Source organism: Aotus nancymaae, unplaced genomic scaffold, assembly GCF_030222135.1.
Source record: "Aotus nancymaae isolate 86718 unplaced genomic scaffold, 86718_ANA_hifiasm-v0.15.2.pri h1tg000057l, whole genome shotgun sequence".
Lineage (NCBI taxonomy): Eukaryota > Metazoa > Chordata > Mammalia > Primates > Aotidae > Aotus > Aotus nancymaae.
Window position 1 is genome coordinate 61,423,154 of NW_026988471.1, and position 18,822 is coordinate 61,441,975.

General features: G+C 39.4%; 1 protein-coding gene and 1 pseudogene across 9 annotated transcripts in view; both read left to right on the plus strand.

Annotated features, from left to right (window-relative positions):
• EHBP1 (EH domain binding protein 1) overlaps positions 1–18,822 on the plus strand; it is a 369,328-nt gene that overhangs the window by 32,407 nt on the left and 318,099 nt on the right. The window lies entirely within an intron of this gene.
• LOC105734329 (PRAME family member 17-like) lies at positions 3,409–4,422 on the plus strand (annotated as a pseudogene).

Below are 18,822 nucleotides of genomic sequence, written 5' to 3' on the forward strand. Positions count from 1 at the left end.
TGCCACATTGTTTTCCACAATGACTGAACTAATTTATATGCCCACTAACAATGTGTAAGTGTTGCTTTTTCTCCACAACCTTGCCAGCTTCTGTTATTTTTTGACTTTTTAATAATAGCCATTTTGACTGGTGTGACATGGTATCTCATTGTGTTTTGATTTGCATTTCTCTAATGATCAGCAATGTTGAACTTATTTTCATATGCTTGTGGTCCATATATATATATCTTCTTTTGAAAAGTGTCTGTTCATAGCCTCTGCTCACTTTCAATTTTTTTTTCCTCTTGTGAATTTGAGTTCTTTATAGATGCTGGATATTAGACTTGTGAGATGCATAGTTTGCAAAATTTTTCTCCCATTCTACAGGTCATCTGTTTACTCTGTTGATAGATTCTTTTGCTATGCAGAAGCTCTTAAGTTTAATTAGATCCCACCTATCAATTTTTGCTTTTGTTACAATTGCTTTTGGTGTCTTTGTCATGAAATCTTTGCCCATTCCTTTGTCCAGGATAGTATTGCCTAGGTTGTCTTCCAGGTTTTATAGTTTTGGGATTTACGGGTAAATCTTTAATCTATCTTGAGTTAATTTTTGTTTACGGTGGAAGAGGTCCAGTTTCAGTCTTCTGCATTTGGCTAGCCAGTTATCCCAGCATCATTTATTGAATAGGGAGTCTTTTCCCCACTGCTTGTTTTTGTAAGCTTTGTCAGAGATCAGGATTGGTATCAGGATGATGCTGGCCCCATAGAATGAGTTAGGGAGGAGTCCCTCCTCAATTTTTTGGAATAGTTTCAATAGGAATGGTACCAGCTCTTCTTTGTACATCTGGTATGTGGCCTTATTTCTGGGCTCTGTATTCTGTTCCATCGGTCTACATGTCTGTTTTTGTACCAGTACCATGCTGTTTTGGTTACTGTAGCCCTGTAGTATAGTTTGAAGTCAGGTAGCATGATGCCTCCAGCTTTATTGTTTTTGCTTAGGATTGCCTTAGCTATTCAGGGTCTTTTTGTTTCATATGAATTTTAAAATAAGTTTTTTCTAATCCTGTGAAGAGTGTTACTGGTTTGATAGGAATAGCATTGAATCTGTAAATTTGCTTTGGACAGTGTGACCATTTTAATGATATTGATTCTTCCTATCCATGAGCATGAAATGTTTTTCCATTTGTTTGTGTCATCTCAGATTTCTTTGAGCAGAGCCTTATAAAGAGTTCTCATTGTAGAGATCTTTTCACCTCCCTGGTTAGCTGTATTCCTAGGTATTTTATTCTTTTTGTGGCAATTATGGATGGGATTGTGTCCTTCTTTTGGCTCTTGGCTTGGCTGTGGTTGGTTATAGGAATGCTAGTAATTTTTGTACATTGATTTTGTATCCTGAAACTTTGCTGAAGTTGTTTATCAGCTGAAGGAACTTTTGGGTCAAGACTCTGGGGTTTTCTAGATATAGGATCATGTTATCTGCAAATAGGGATAATTTGGCTTCCTCTCTTCCTATTTGGATGCTCTATTTCTCTTGCCTGATTGCTCTTGCCAGGACTGTCAATACAATGTTGAATAGGAGTGTTGAGAGAGGGCATCCTTGTCCTGTGCTACCTTTCAAAGAGAATGTTTCCAGCCTTTGCTCATTCAGTATGATGTTGGCTGTGGGTTTTTTTTTAATAGATGGCTCTTATTATTTTCAGTTATGTTCCTTTAGTACCTAGTTTTGAGAGTATTTAATGTGAAGGATGTTGAATTTCATAAAAAGCCTTTTCTGCATCTATATAACTGTGTGGTTTTTATCTTTAGTTTTGTTTGTGTGGTGAATCATATTTATTGATTTGCGTATCTTGAACCAACCTTGCATCCCAGGGATAAAGCCTACTTGAATATAAGCTTTTTGATGTGCTACTGGAATCACTTTGCCAGTATATTATTAAGGATTTCTGCATCAATGTTCAGCAAGGATATTGACCTGAAGTTTTCTTCGTTGTATCTCTGCCAGGTTTTGGTATCAGGATGATGCTGGCCTCATAGAACGAGTTAGGGAGGTGTCTCTCCTCAGTTTTTTGGAATAGTTTCAGTAGGAATGGTACCAGTTCTTCTTTGTACATTTGATAGGATTTTGCAGTGATTCTATCTGGTCCTGAGCCTTTTTCGGTTGGTAGGCTGTTTGCTACTGATTCAACTTCAGAGCTCATTATTGGTCTGCTCAGGGATTTAGTTTCTTCCTACCTCAGTCCTGGGAGGGTGTATGTGTCTAGGATTTTATCCGTTTCTTCTAGGCTTTCTAGGTTATGGGCATGACGTGTTCATAATATTCTCTGATGTTTATTTGTATTTCTGTGGTATAAGGTGGTTATATCCCCTTTGTTATTGTTAATTGTATTTATTTGTATCTTCTTGCATTCTTTATTAGTCTAGCTAGTGGTCTATTTATTTTATTAATTTTTTAAAAAAACCAACTCCTGGATTTGTAGATCTTTTTAATTGTTTTTTCATGACTCAGTCTCCATCAGTTCAGCTCTGATTTTGGTTATTTCTGGTTTTATGCTAGCTTTGGGTTTTTTTCTTGGTTCTGTAGTTCTTTTAGTTGTGATGATAGGTTGTTAAATTGAGATCTTTCTAACTTTTTCATGTGAGCATTTAGTGCTATAAATTTCCTCTTAACGTTGCCTTAGCTGTGTTCCAGAGATTCTGATATGTTGTATCATTTTTCTCATTAGTTTCATGGAACTTCTTGATTTCTGCCTTAATTTCAAAGTCATTAGGGAGCAGATCATCCTGCTTCTCAAAGTCATTAGGGAGCAGGTCATTCAGTTTCCATGTAATTGTATGGTTTTGAGTTAATTTGTTAATCTCAATTTCTAATTTGATTGTGCTGTGGTTCAAGAGATTGGTTGTTATGATTTCAGTTCTTTTGCATTGGCTAAGGGTATTTTATGTCCAATTATGTGATTGATTTTAGAGTATGTGCCATGTGGTGATGAAAATAATATATATTCTGTTGTTTTGGGCTGGAGAGTTCTGTAGATGTCTATGAGGTCCATTTGATCTGGTGCTGGGTTCAGGTCCTGAATAACTTTGTCAATTCTCTACCTCAGTGATCTAATACTGTCAGTGGGGTGTTGAAGTCTCCCACTGTTATTGTATGGGAGTCTAAGTCTCTTAGAAGGTCTCTAAGAAATTGCTTTATGAATTGGGGTGCTCCTATCTTGGATGCACATATATTTAGGAGTGTTAGGTCTTCTTGTAGAACGCTTTACCATTAGGTAATGCCCTTCTTTGTCTTTTTTAATCTTTGTGATTTAAAGGCTATTTTGCTTGAAATTAGGATTGTGGCAACCCAGAGTGGTGGTACCTGGAGTTACTGTCTGGTTCTCCAAGAGGTCCAAGCACACTGCAAAAGCTTTTCCTTGCAGATTTATCAGAATGAGCCTGCAGGCCCCACGTAGACTCCTGGAGCTGGCAGCACAGAGCCTGCTGAGAGACCTGTACTTGGACACCTCCACTCTGGATGAGCTGCCCGGGGAGGTCTTCCCCCTGATGTTCATGGAGGCCTTCAGCAGCAGGTGCTATGAGATTCTACAGGCCATGGTGCAGACCTGGCCCTTCCCCCACCTCCCTCTGGGGTCCTTGATGAAGACACCTCATCTGGAGACCTTGCAAGCTGTGCTGGAGGGACTTGATTCAGTGGTGTACATGAAGGTTCAGCCCAGGAGGTGGAAACTTCAAGTGCTGTATTTGTGGGATGGTGATGAGAATTTCTGGACCACATAGTCTGGAGCCAGGGCCTTGTCCTGCTCCCCAGAGGCCATGAGTAAGAGGCAGACAGTGGAGGACTATCCAAGGATGGGAGAGCATGAGCCCTTGATGGTGTTCATACATGAGCCCTTGAAGGTCTTCATAGACGTTGGCTTCAAGGACAGTACCCTGGATGAATGGCTGAGCTACGTCTGTGGCTGGACTCACCACAAAAGAGGTTTAGGACAGCTGTGTTGTAGTAAGGTACAGAATTACTGAATGCCTACTTCACATCTTAGAAAAGTACTGGAAATGGTATACCCAGACAGTATCCAGGAGTCGGAAGTCCAGAGAAAGTACTTGCTGAATAGACCAGGAAAGTTTGCCCCTTACCTGAGCCAGTTAAGTGAGCTTCACAAAGTCTTAGTAGCCTTTGGTTACGATCACGAGTTAACTGTATGTGCCCAACAGCAGTTGGCGCCTGACTTGGAAACTCCATCCCTCAGCCTGGGCTGCCCTGAGATGCTTTTTATAAGAAAGGTCAATCGTATCAAAGAGCACTGGGACAACCTGCGCAGGGTTTTCAAAGATCTGATGGAGAAAGCTGGAAACCATCATTCTCATCAAGCTGACACAAGAACAGAAAAACAAACACCGCATGTTCTCACTCAAGTGATGAACAATGACAATGTTCATCATTGATGTTGAGCAATGAGAACACATGGACACAGGGAGGGGGAACATCACACATGGGTGCCTGGCCGGGGGGTGGGGGTTGGGGAAGGGGTAGCAGGGGGTCGGGATAGGGGAGGAATAGCATTAGGAGAAATACCTAATGTAGATGATGGGTTGATGAATGCAGCAAACCACCGTGGCATCTGTATACCTATGTAACAAAACTGCATGTTCTGTACAAGACTGGACAAGGAAAATGTGGCACATATACACTGTGGAATACTATGCAGCCATAAAAAACGACGAGTTTGTGTCCTTCGTAGGGACATGGATGAATCTGGAAAGCATCGTTCTCACTGACACAAGAACAGAAAATCAAACACCGCATGTTCTCACTCATAGGTGGGTGTTGAACAATGAGAACTCATGGACACAGGGAGGGGAGCATCACACACTGGGGTCTATTGAGGGGGACTAGGAGAGGGAGAGTTGGGGGTAGGGAGGTTGGGGAGGGATAACATGGGGAGAAATGCCAGATATAGGTGACAGGGGGATGGAGGCAGCAAACCACATTGCCATGTATGTACCTATGCAACAGTCCTGCATGATCTGCATATGTACTCCAGAATACAAAGTACAATAAAAAAAAAATTTTTTTAAAAGAAAAAGAAATTAGGATTGCAACTTTTGCTTTTTTCTGTTTTCCATTTGCTTTGTAGATTTTTCTCCATCCCTTTATTTTTAGCCTATGGGTATCATTCCATGTGAGATGGTGCTCTTGAAGACAGCATACAAATTAGTCTTGGTTCTTTATGCAGCTTTCCACTCTGTGCCTTTTAATTGGGGTGTTTAGTCCATTTACACTCAAGGTTAATATTGATATGTGTGGATTTGATCCTGTCATCATGACGTTAGCTGGTTATTATACAGACTTGTGTCATTGCTTTATAGTGTCAGTGGTCTGTGTACTTAAGTGTGTTTTTGTAGTGGCTGGAAACAGTCTTTCCTTTCTATATATAGTGTTTCTTTCCTTTAGGAGCTCTTATAAAGCAGATCTTGTGATAATGAATTCCGTTAGCATTTCCTTGTCTGAAAAGGATTTTATTTCTCCTTCACTTATGCAGCTTAATTTGATGAGATACGAAATTCTGGGTTGGAATTTCTTTTCTTTAAGAATGTTGAATTTGGGCTCTCAGTCTCTTCTGGCTTGTAAGGTTGCTTCTGCTGAGAGATCCACTGTTAGTCTGATGAGATTCCCTTTGTAGATGACCTGACCTTTCTCTCTAGCATCTTTTCTTTCATTTTGACCTTGGGGAATCTGATGATTATGGTTCTTGGGGATGATCTTCTTGTGAAGTATCTTACTAGGGTTCTCTGCATTTCCTGAATTTGAATATTGGCTTCTTTAGCTAGATTGAGTAAGTTCTCATAGATGGGATTCTGAAATATTTGTTTTTCGAGTTGTTTGCACTCTCCTCATCTCCTTCAGGGATACAAGTGAGTCATAGATTTGGTTTCTTTACATAATCCTATATTTCTCGGAGGTTTTGTTTGTTCTTTTTCATTCTTTTTTGTCTATTCTTGTCTGTCTTATTTCAGAAAGCAGTCTTCAAGCTCTGAGAGTCTTTCCTCTACCTGGTCTATTCTGCTGTTAGTTCTTGTGATTGCATTATGAAATTCTTGTAGTGTGTTTTTCACCTCTGTCAGATTGGTTACATTCTTTTCTATACTGGTTATTTTGTCTTATCAGCTACTGCATTGCTTTATTGTGATTCTTAGCTTCTTTGGATTGGGTTTCAGTGTACCATATCTCAGTGATCCTTGTTCCTATTCATATGCTGAATTCTATTTCTGTCACTTCAGCCATGTCGGCTTAATTCAGAACTCTTGCAGGAAAGGTGGTGTAGTTGTTTGGAGGAAGGAAGGCACTCTGGCGTTTTGAATTGTCAGAGTTCTTTTGTTTGGTCCTTTTTCATCTTTATGGGTTGATGTTTCTTCAATCTTTGAAGTTACTGAGCTTTGGATTTTTTTTTCTTTTATCCTATTTGATGACCTAGAGGAGGGGTCCTTAACCCCTGGGCCATGGACTCCTACCAATCTGTGGCCTGTTAGGAACTGCACTGCACAGCAGGAGGTGAGTAGCAGGCAGGCAGGCAAGTGAGCATTACTGCCTGAACTCTGCCTCCTGTCAGATCAGCAGTGGCATTAGATTCTCATAGGAGCACAAACCTTATTGTGAACTGCTAATGCAAGGGATGTAAGTTGTGTGCTCCTTAAGAGAATCTAATGCCTTCTCCCACCTTGCATGGAAAAATTATCTTCCATGAAATTGGTTCCTGTGCCATAAAGATTGGGGACTGCTGACCTAGAGGGCTCAAGTGTGGTATCAGGTGGATTCAGCTAACTGACTTCATTTCCGGAAGATTTTCAGGGGCCAATGCTCAGCTTCCAACTCTTGGACTGTGTGCCCAAACTCTGGGGAACTTGTATCAGTCCTGACTTTGTTCTCTGGCTCCTCGGGGTTAGGAATCCACTGTGCTACATGGCGGTGAGTTGGGGCTCCAAGGTGCTGGGTGGTGTCGGCCAAAGTGTTTTGTAATACGGTGTCAGTAGTATTCATTCATTGTTTATTTGTGCCTCATTTATGTGTGCCTCATTTGCCTATGCCAGCAGCAGCAGCTGTGGCAGGGTGGTGGGGTACATGCTTGTTGGTTGCAGCAGTGTGCTAGTGGGAACCAGGGTGCTTGCCTCTGAGCCAGTGTTCACTGCAGTGCTAGAGGCAACCCATTGGTAGGGGTGTGGGGGCACCCTGCTGGCAACTGTACATGCAGTCATATTGGAGGTGGTGTTGGCACAGGGTGGGGCACTGGCAGGCACAAGTCTGTGTGCACTCTCTATGCACTGCATTCAGGGGTGGTTATTCAGGGCAGCAGGGAGTCTGCTGTTCTCTGCCTGGTTTCACTCCCACGGTAGTGTTGGTACAAAGGCGGGGTGCTGGTGGGGGTGGAGTTGGTTGGCTCTGTGCCTGCCAAGGCTCCGACTGAAATGGTGGTTGGCAGAGGATGGGGGACGAACTGCACTCTGGAGGCAGCAGTGGCTGGGTAGGGTGCATGCACACGGGTGGCTGGTGGAGCAAGGAACCAAAACTTGCCCACACACACACGGCCAGCGAAGTGATGTAGGGGGTTGTCATGAGTTAGGGTCGGGGGTGGGAGCTACAATGTGGGGAGGAAGCAGGTGGGCTGGCGCCTGGCTGTGAGGGCTGCCCTGCTGGAGCTGTCTACCAGTAAAGCACTGTCGCCAGTGTAGGAGCTATGATGTGGGCCCCTAGTGCACTCAAGGCTGCTATGCAAGCAGGTGTGGCCAGGCTAGGGGCACTCAGGTTGGACTGATCTTGTCTGATGGGCAAGACTGCATTGCAGAGTTCAAGTCCAACAGTTCCTCTAGGGCTAAAGTCTTCTATGGGAGCAAGTCAAGCCTAGGAGGATGGCCGACCCTGGTCATGCTCTGTTATAGATGCTCCCTCACCAAATCCTCTGAGCTTCACATCAGCTGGCTTACTGCCCCTACCACTTGTCTAAGCAGTTCTCCCTGCTAACTCCAGTGCCCATGGTGGTCGAGGGGTTTCCTATTGCCAGGATTCCAGAGGTCAGTGGTGAGAATGGGTGGGTTTCTCCTTGCCAGTTGAACTCACCCAGTCCCCTGGAGTCCTTGGGGGCCTGGAATGACTACTGGTTTGTGGTAGGTAGCCCCGTGCTGGGTTTCCAGCTTTCTCTCCCTTCAGCCAGCTTCTGTGTCTTCCCTCTGTCTGCTCTCAATGCTTTTCCTCTGAAGATCTGTTAGGAGTGTGCCAGTCATCTCAATCCCTTCATTGCAGCTGTTCTACCTGGCTGCTCTAGTCAGCCATCTTGCCCTCACATCCTATTCCTAATCAGACTTTTATACATTAGTGTTAGGATTCAGTATGGTTTTGTTTTTCTTTTTTCTTTTAGACTAGTTAAGTGCACTAGTGAGAAAGGGAAAAAGAGTAGAACAAGGAGTTCAATCTGTAACTGACTATGAACAATCCATTGAGGTAACTCACTACCTGCCTGGTTTTGTTTTTAATTTGAAGCTTAGATAGATTCATTTGTTTTTATTTATATTTCATACTATAAAATCTCCCATCCTTGTTGAATTAATTAATGCAATTTTAATGTCGTTTCCCCATGTAAGAACTATTTTTAAAAGTATGTCTCCCACATCCTGATTATCCTGTTCCCAACTCTCTATCCTTTCCATCTTGTTCCGCCCAACTCTGAATGTAACTAGTTTTGTTATTCTGGGTTTCGTTTCTTCTTCTTTTTCCTTTTTTTTAAAACAGATTTATTGAGGTGTAACTCATGTACTAAACAGTTTGCCCTTTTAAAATGTACAATTCAGTGGTTTTTATTGTATTTCTAGAGTTGTGCAACCACAGTCACTATCTAATTTTAGAACATCTTCATTAAAAAATCCCATACCTGTTGGCAGCCACTCCATATTCCTCTGGTTCCCTCCCCACTCTACCCCTAGGCAACCACTAATCTAATTTCTGTTCTCTCTGGATTTGCCTATTCCAGATACTATATGGTCTTTTGTGACTGGCTTCTTTCACTTAGCATTATGGTTTCAAGGTTCATCCATGTTTAGCAAATATCAATATTTCATTCCTTTTTATTGCTGAATAATCTACTATTTGGATATATTACATTTTATTTATCCATTCATCAGTTGATGAACATTTGGGCTTTTTCCACTTTTCTGCTATTATGAATAATGCTGCTGTGAACATCTGTGTCTTGGGTATGTTACAGATCACAGGCTCTTTGGCTCCCTGTATAACAAAACTTAATGTAGGGCCAAGTAGATATCTCAGACAAGGCTGGGTTTTGGGGCTTGCAGTGAGCACAAGGAAGACAATAGAGGTGCAAGGACTCTAGCTGACTCTGTGAAACAGCCATTAGGGAATTTTTTATTAGATAAAGTGTGGGAATTGACATCCCGGTGAGAGATGCAGGCTGGGTTGGGCAAAGCATGTGAAGGATGGGGTTTTTGGGTCAGTATATCTGGTTGTGATATTTATCTTGAATATTGGATGACCTGGTAGTCTGGCCAGAGGCAACAAGGCTTAAATTAACTGTTAAGCCTTCTTTCCTGAGGTGGGACACTCCACAACCTTGGTTTGATATTTAGATTTCCTAAGGCCAGTTCCTGGAATTCTTTAAGTAAAAGGCATGGTTAAACATTATGAAGAAGGAACTGTGTCCCATTATTATTCTATCTCAGGTATATATACCTAGAAGTGGAACTGCTGGATCATGTAGTAACTAATTTTTGAAGAACCACCAAACTGTTTACCAAACTGGCTGCATCATGTCACATTCCCACCAGCAATGTGTGAAGGTTCCAATTTCTTCATTTCCTTACCAGCACATCTGATTGTCTATCTTTTTAATTTTAGCCATTTAAGTACATGTAAAGTGTTATATCATTGTGGTTTTGACTTGGGTTTCTCTAATTGCTGAAACATGTTGAGCCACAATATTTTCATATGCTTATAGAACATTTACATGTCTTTTTTGGAGAAATGTGTATTGTAATCATTTGCCCATTTTTAATTGGATCATTTCTTTTTAGTGTTTTAAGAATTCTTTATATATTTAGGATATAAGACACTTATCAGGTATGTGATATGCAAAGCATTTCTCTCATATTGTGAGCTATTTACTTTCTTGGTGGTATTTTTTAAAAAGAGTTTAATTTTCATGAAGTATAAGGATCTATTAATACATTAATCATGTATCTATCTTTTATTTTGTTACTTGTGCCTTTGGTGTTGTGTCTTCTTAGATTTTGCCTAACTCAAAGTCATAAAGATTTACTTCTATTTTTTTAAAGAGTTTTATAATTTTAACTCTTACATATAGTAAGAGTAAGTCTATATTTTGAGTTAATTTTTGTGTATGGTATAAGGAAGATATCTACCTTTATTCTTTTGTATGTGAGTATTTACTTCTAGCACCATTTGTCTAGTCTGGTTATTTTGTTCCTTTGGTTCTTTTTGCATAAATGTACAGATATATGTACTTAAAAAAATTTATTTATTTTACCTATACAAAAGAGGTAAGACAATACAATCAGTACTTTCACTTTGCTTTTTTACTTTATACATTCTGGAAATCATTCCATATCAGTTCATAGAGTTTGTCTTTATTCTTTTTTTTTAATTTTTCAACAGCTACAAAGTACTATCTTTGTGATACACCATAGTTTATCCAACTATTCTCTTGTGTGTGGGCATTTAGATTGTTCCTGATATTTTGCAAATACAAACAATGCTTTGTTGAGTAGCCTTTGTGTTTGGGAGTAAATTCCTAGAAATGGAATTGCTGTGTCATAAGATAAACACATATGTAGTCTTGTTAGATATTGACAAATTTCCCTCCATGAGGGTTTTATCAATTTGCCTTCCTACCAGAAATATATGAGAGTACCTGTTTCCTCACAGCCTCAAGTACTGAATTTGTTGTCCTGATGTTTTTGCCAAAGTGAGAGGTGAGAAATGGTATCTTGCGTAGTTTTAATATGTACAGGCATACCTCAGAGATACTGTGATCTTAGTTCCAAACTACTGTAATAAAGCAAATATTGCTATAGAGAGAGTCACACAAATTCTTTGTTTTCTCAGTGCATATAAAAGTTGTGTTATTTATTGCCTACTGTTCTATCTAGTTTTTGATCTTTCTCCTTTAACTTTAAAATAATTAATAGACTTATGTTTTTGAGCAGTTATGAATTTACAGAAAAATTAGAGTACAATTTCCATATATCCCCTCATCTGCCCCTCTTTCCCCCCATTACTGATATTTACATTAATAATGACATAATTCCACCATTATAGTATCATACAGAATATTTTCATGGCTCTGAAAATCCTCTGAAATCTCTCCCTCACTCCCCCTCTCCCTCCCACTGTATTTCTGGCAACTACTAATCTTTTTACTGCCACCATAGTTTTGCCTTTTCCAGAATGTCATGTAGTTGGAATAATACATTATGTAGTCTTTTTAGATTGGCTTCTTTTAGTCATCAGTATGCATTGAAGTTTGCTCCATGTCTTGTGATTTGATAGCTTATTTCTTTTTTATCAGTAAATAATATTCCATTGTCTGGATGTACCACAGTTTATCCATTTGCCTATTGAAGATATCTTAGTTGCTTCTAAGTTTTGACAATTATGAATAAAGCTGTTGTAAACATCTATGTGCAGATTTTTGTGTGGATATACGATTTCAGCTCCTTTGAGTAAATACCAAGGAGAGAGATTGCTGGATCCTGTAGAAAGAATATGTTTATTTTTATAAGAAATTGCCAAACTGTCTTCCAAAGTGGCTGTATTATTTTGCATTCCCAACAGCAATGAATGAGAGTACTTGTTGTTTCATACCCTCTCCAGCATTTGGCATTCTTGATGCTCTAGATTTTGGCCATTCTAATAGGTGTGTAGCGTTGTCTTGTTTTAACTTGCATTTTCCTGATGAGATATGATGTGGAGCATGTTTTCATATTTTTGTTTGCCGCCTTTATATCTTTTTTTTGTGAGGTGTCTGTTAGGGTCTTTTGCCCATTTTTAGTTGACTCTTTTCTTATTGTTGAGTTTTAAGAATTCTTTGTATTTTGGATAATAGCCCTTTATCTGGTATGTCTTTTGCAAATATTTTCTCCTACCCAGTGGCTTGTCTTTTTACTTTTTTGATAGTGTCTTTCAAAGAGCAGAAAAATTTAATGAAGTTCAACTTATCAGTTCTTTCATGGATTGTGCCTTCTGTGTTGTATCTAAAAAGTCATCACCATACCCAAGATTATCTAGATTTCCTCCAATGTTATCTTTTAGGCGTTCTGTAGCTTTATGTTTAACATTTAAACTTAATTTTTGTGGAAGGTATAAGATCCATGTCTGGATTCATTCTAGTCTTTTGCTATCTTTTCTGCCTTGATTATCTTTGTTCTTTTCGCAATGATAAATTGACTGTCCTTTGTAGGAGTCCATTTCTGGGCTCTTTATTCTGTTTTTTCACCATTACCATACTGTCTTTATTACTGTAGCTTTATAATAAGTCACAGTGTTGGGTAGTGTTAGTCTTCCAACTATGTTCTTCTTCAATATTGTAGTATCTGTTCTGTATCCTTTGCCTTTCCATGTAAATTTCAGAATCAGTTTGTCAATATCCATAAAATTACTTGTTGAGAGTTTGATCGATATTGCATTGATTCTGTAGATAAAATTGGAAAGAACTGCATCTTGGTTATATTGAGTCTTTCTAGCCATGTACAGATATCTCTCAATTTATTTTGAACTTATTGGGTTATATTTTTGTAATTTTTTTCCCATAGGTCTTGTGTATATTTTATTGGATTTATACTTAAGTATTTAATTTTTTTGGTGCTAATATAAATGGTATTATGTTTTTAATTTCAAATTCCAATTGTTCATTGCTGATGTATAATAAAGCAATTGACTTTTATGTTATTAATCTTGTATCCTGCAATCTTGCTATGATTGCTTATTTTAGGAATATTTTGTTGATTTTTTTGGACTTTCTATGTAGACAGTCATATCATGTGCAAACAAATACAGTTTTATTTCTTCCTTTCCAACCTATATACCTTTTCTTTTCCTTATCTTATTACATGAATGGGGACTTCCAGAATGATTTGAGTAGGAGTGATGAGAGCAGATATCCTTGCCTTGTTCCTGATCTTGACAGGAAGGCCTCTAGTTTTTCACTGTTAAGTATAATGTTATCTGTAGATGTTTTGTAGACATTCTTTATCAAGTTGAGGAAGTTCTCCATTTTTCCTAGTTGTCTGAGAGTTTTTATCATAAATGGTATTGGGTTTCATCAAATACTTTTTCTTTTTTTTTTAATTAAATTAAATTTAATTTAATTTTAGGTTTTGGGATACATGTGAAGAACATGCAAGATTGTTGCATAGGTACACACGTAGCAGTGTGATTTGCTGCCTTCCTCCCCTTCACCTGTATCTGGCATTTCTCCCCATGATATCTTTCCCCACCTCCCCACCCCCCACTGTCCCCTCCGCTATTTCCTCCCAACAGACCCCAGTGTGTAGTGCTCCCATCCCTGTGTCCATGTGTTCTCATTGTTCAACACCCGCCTATGAGTGAGAACATGCGGTGTTTGATTTTCTATTCTTGTGTCAGTTTGCTGAGAATGATGGTTTCCAGGTTCATCCATGTCCCTACAAAGGACACGAACTCATTGTTTTTGATGGCTGCATAATATTCCATGGTGTATATGTGCCACATTTGCCCTGTCCAGTCTATCATCGATGGGCATTTGGGTTGGTTCCAGGTCTTTGCTATTGTAAACTGTGCTGCAATGAACATTCGTTTGCATGTATCCTTATACTAGAACAATTTATAATCCTTTGGATATATACCCAGTAATGGGATTGCTGGGTCAAATGGAATTTCTATTTCTAGGTCCTTGAGGAATTGCCACATTGTCTTCCACAATGGTTGAACTAATTTATACTCCCACCAAGAGTGTAAAAGTGTTCTTATTTCTCCACATCCTCTCCAGCATCTGTTGTCTCCAGATTTTTTAATGATCACCATTCTAACTGGCGTGAGATGGTATCTCAATGTAGTTTTGATTTGCATTTCTCTAATGACCAGTGATGATGAGCATTTTTTCATATGTTTGTTGTCCTCATGTCTGTCTTCTTTTGTAAAGTATCTGTTCATATCCTTCGCCCACTTTTGAATGGGCTTCTTTGTTTTTTTCTTGTAAATCTGCTTTACTTCATGGTAAATTTTGGATATCAGCCCTTTGTCAGCTGAGTAAACTGCAAAAACTTTTTCCCATTCTGTTGGTTGCCAATTCACTCTAATGACTGTTTCTTTTGCCGTGCAGAAACTGTAGAGTTTGATCAGGTCCCATTTGTTTATTTTGGCTTTTGTTGCCTATGCTTTTGGTGTTTTGGTCATGAAGTCCTTGCCTACGCCTATGTCCTGAATGGTTTTGCCTAGATTTTCTTCTAGGGTTTTGATGGTGTTAGGTCTTATGTTTAAGTCTTTAATCCATCTGGAGTTAATTTTAGTGTAAGGTGTCAGGAAGGGGTCCAGTTTCTGCTTTCTGCACATGGCTAGCCAGTTTTCCCAACACCATTTATTAAACAGGGAATCCTTTCCCCATTGCTTATTTTTGTCAGGTTTGTCAAAGATCGGATGGTTGTAGATATGTTGTGTTGCCTCCGAGGCCTCTGTTCTGTTCCATTGGTCTATATATCTGTTTTGGTACCAGTACCATGCTGTTTTGATTACTGTAGCCTTGTAATATAGTTTGAAGTCCAGTAGTGTGATGCCTCCCGCTTTCTTCTTTTTGCTTAGAATTGACTTGGCTATGCGGGCTCTCTTTTGGTTCCATATGAAGTTTAAGGTGGTTTTTTTGAGTTCTGTGAAGAAGGTCATTGGTAGCTTGATGGGGATAGCGTTGAATCTGTAAATTACTTTGGGGAGTATGGCCATTTTCACAATATTGATTCTTCCTAACCATGAACATGGAATGTTTCTCCATCTGTTTGTGTCCTCTGTTATTTCCTTGAGCAGTGGTTTGTAGTTTCTCCTTGAAGAGGTCCTTTATGTTCCTTGTTAGTTGTACTCCTAGGTATTTGATTCTCTTTGTAGCAATTGTGAATGGCAGTTCGTTCTTGATTTGGCTCTCTTGAAGTCTGTTATTGGTGTATAGGAATGCTTGTAATTTTTGCACATTGATTTTGTATCCTGAGACTTTGCTGAAGTTGCTTATCAGTTTCAGGAGATTTTGGGCTGAGACGATGGGGTCTTCTAGATATACAATCATGTTGTCTGCAAATAGAGACAATTTGACTTCCTCCTTTCCTATTTGAATACCCTTTATTTCTTTTTCTTCCCTGATTTCTCTGGCTAGAACTACCAGTACTATATTGAAGAGGAGTGGTGAGAGAGGGCATCCTTGTCTAGTGCCAGATTTCAAAGGGAATGCTTCCAGTTTTTGCCCATTCAGTATGATATTGGCTGTTGGTTTGTCATAAATTGCTTTTATTATTTTGAGATACGTTCCGTCAATACCTAGTTTATTGAGGGTTTTTAGCATAAAGGGCTGTTGAATTTTGTCAAAGGCCTTCTCTGTGTCGATTGAGATAATCATGTGGTTTTTGTCTTTGGTTCTGTTTATATGGTGAATTACATTTATAGACTTGCGTATGTTGAACCAGCCTTGCATCCTTGGGATGAATCCTACTTGATCACAGTAGATAAGGTTTTTGAAGTGCTGTTACAATTGGCTTGCCAGTATTTTATTGAAGATTTTTGCATCTATGTTCATCATGGATATTGGCCTGTAGTTTTCTTTTCTTGTTGAGTCTCTGCCAGGCTTTGGTATCAGGATGATGTTGGTCTCATAAAATGATTTGGGAAGGATTCCCTCTTTTTGGATTATTTGGAATAGTTTCAGGAGGAATGGTACCAGCTCCTCTTTGTATGTCTGGTAGAATTCAGCTGTGAACCCATCTGGGCCTGGGCTTTTTTTGAATGGTAGGCTCTTAATTGCTGTCTCAACTTCAGACCTTGTTATTGGTCTATTCAGGGTTTCGGCTTCTTCCTGGTTTAGGCTTGGGAGAAGGTAAGTGTCCAGGAATTTATCCATTTCTTCCAGGTTTACTAGTTTATGTGCATAGAGTTGTTTGTAATAATCCCTGATGATAATCTGAATTTCTGTGGAATCTGTGGTGATATCCCCTTTATCGTTTTTTATTCCATCTATTTGATTATTCTCTCCTTTCTTTTTTATTAATCTGGCTAGTGGTCTATTTTGTTGATCTTTTCAAAAAACCAGCTCCTGGATATATTGATTTTTTTGAAGGGTTTTTTTTTTCTCTATCTCCTTCAGTTCTGCTCTGATCTTAGTTATTTCTTGTCTTCTGCTAGGTTTTGAGTTTTTTGATTTTGCTCCTCTAGCTCTTTCAATTTTGATGATAGGGTGTCAATTTTAGATCTCTCCTTGCTTCTCTTGTGGGAACTTATTGCTATATATTTTCCTCTAGAGACTGCTTAAATGTGTCCCAGAGATTCTGGTATGTTGTGTCTTCGTTCTCGTTCGTTTCGAAGAACATCTTTATTTCTGCCTTCATTTCATTGTTTATCCAGTCAACATTCAAGAGCCAGTTGTTCAGTTTCCATGATGCTCTGTGGTTCTGAGTTAATTTCTGAATTCTCAGTTCTAACTTGATAGCATTGTGGTCTGAGAGACTGTTTGTTATGATTTGCGTTCTATTGCATTTGCTGAGGAGTGATTTACTTCCAATTATGTGGTCAATTTTAGAGTAGGTGTGATGTGGTGCTGAGAAGAATATATATTCTGTGGATTTGGGGTGGAGAGTTCTGTAAATTTCTATTAGGTTTGCTTGTTCCAGGTCTGATTTCAAGTCCTGGATATCCTTGTTCATTTTCTGCCTGGTTGATCTGTCTAATAATTGACAATGGGGTGTTAAAGTCTCCCACTATTATTGTGTGGGAGTCTAAGTCTCTTTGTAAGTCATTAAGAACTTGCCTTATGTATCTGGGTGCTCCTGTATTGGGCACGTATATATTTAGGATCGTTAGCTCTTCTTGTTGCATTGATCCTTTTACCATTATGTAATGTCCTTTGTCTCTTTTGATCTTTGTTGCTTTAAAGTCTATTTTATCAGAGACGAGAATTGCAACTCCTACTTTTTTTTGCTCTCCATTTGCTTGGTAAATCTTCCTCCATCCCTTTATTTTGAGCCTTTGTGTATCCTTGCATGTGAGATGGGTTTCCTGGATACAGCACACCGATGGGTTTTGGCTTTTTATCCAATTTGCCAGTCTGTGTCTTTTGATTGGGGCATTTAGTCCATTTACATTTAGGGTTAATATTGTTATGTGTGAATTTTATACTGCCATTTTGATGCTAGCTGGCTGTTTTGCCTGTTAGTTGATGCAGATTCTTCATTGTGTTGATGCTCTTTACTATTTGGTATGTTTTTGGAGTGGCTGGTACTGATTGTTCCTTTCTATGTGTAGTGCCTCCTTCAGGAGCTCTTATAAGGCAGGCCTGGTGGTGATGAAATCTCTGAGTACTTGCTTGTTTGCAACGGATTTTATTTTTCCTTCACTTATGAAGCTTAGTTTGGCTGGATATGAAATTCTGGGTTGAAAGTTCTTTTCTTTAAGGATGTTGAATATCGGCCCCCACTCTCTTTTGGCCTGTAGGGTTTCTGCTGAGAGATCTGCTGTGAGTCTGATGGGCTTCACTTTGTGGGTAACCTGACCTTTCTCTCTGGCTGCCCTTAGCATTTTCTCCTTCATTTCAACCCTGGTGAATCTGACGATTATGTGCCTTGGAGTTGCTCTTTTTGAGGAATATCTTTGTGGTGGTCTCTGTATTTCCTGTACTTGAATATTGGCCTGCCTTGGTAGGTTGGGGAAGTTTTCCTGGATAATATCCTGAAGAGTATTTTCCAGCTTGTATTCATTCTCTTTGTCACATTCAGGTACACCTATCAAATGTAGATTAGGTCTTTTCACATAGTCCCATATTTCTTGGAGACTTTGTTCATTCCTGTTTACCCTTTTTTCTCTAAACTTGCCTTCTCGTTTTATTTCATTGAGTTCATCTTCGACCTCTGATATCCTTTGTTCTCCTTGGTCAATTTGGCTGTTGAAACTTGTGCATGCTTCGCGAAGTTCTCGTGTTGTGTTTTTCAGCTCCATCAATTCATGCATATTTCTCTCTAAGTTGTCCATTCTCGTTAGCATTTTGTCACATCTTTTTTCAAGGTTCTTAGTTTCTTTGCATTGGGTTAGAACATGTTCTTTTAGCTCACAGAAGTTTCTTATTACCCACCTTCTGAAACCTGATTCTGTCATTTCATCACACTCATTCTCCATCCAGCCTTGTTCCCTTGCTGGTGAGGAGTTGTGATCCTTTGTAGGAGGAGAGGTGTTCCGGTTTCGGGTGTTTTCATCCTTTTTGCACTGGTTTCTTCCCATCTTTGTGGATTTATCCACCTGTGGTCTTTGTAGTTGCTGACTTTTAGATTGGGTCTCTGAGTGGACATCCTGTTTGTTGATGATGAAGTTATTTCTGTTTCTTAGTTTTCCTTCTAACAGTCTGGCCCCTCGGCTATAGGACTGCAGAGGTTCACTCCAGGCCCCGCTTGCCTGGGGTCACCTGCAGCAGCTGCAGAACAGTAAGGGTTGCTACCAGTTTCTTCTTCTGCTATCATTGTCCCAGAAGGATGCCCGCCAAATGTCAGTCTGATCTGTCCTTTATGAGGTGACTCTTTGGATATACGGGAGTCAGGGAGCTGCTTGAG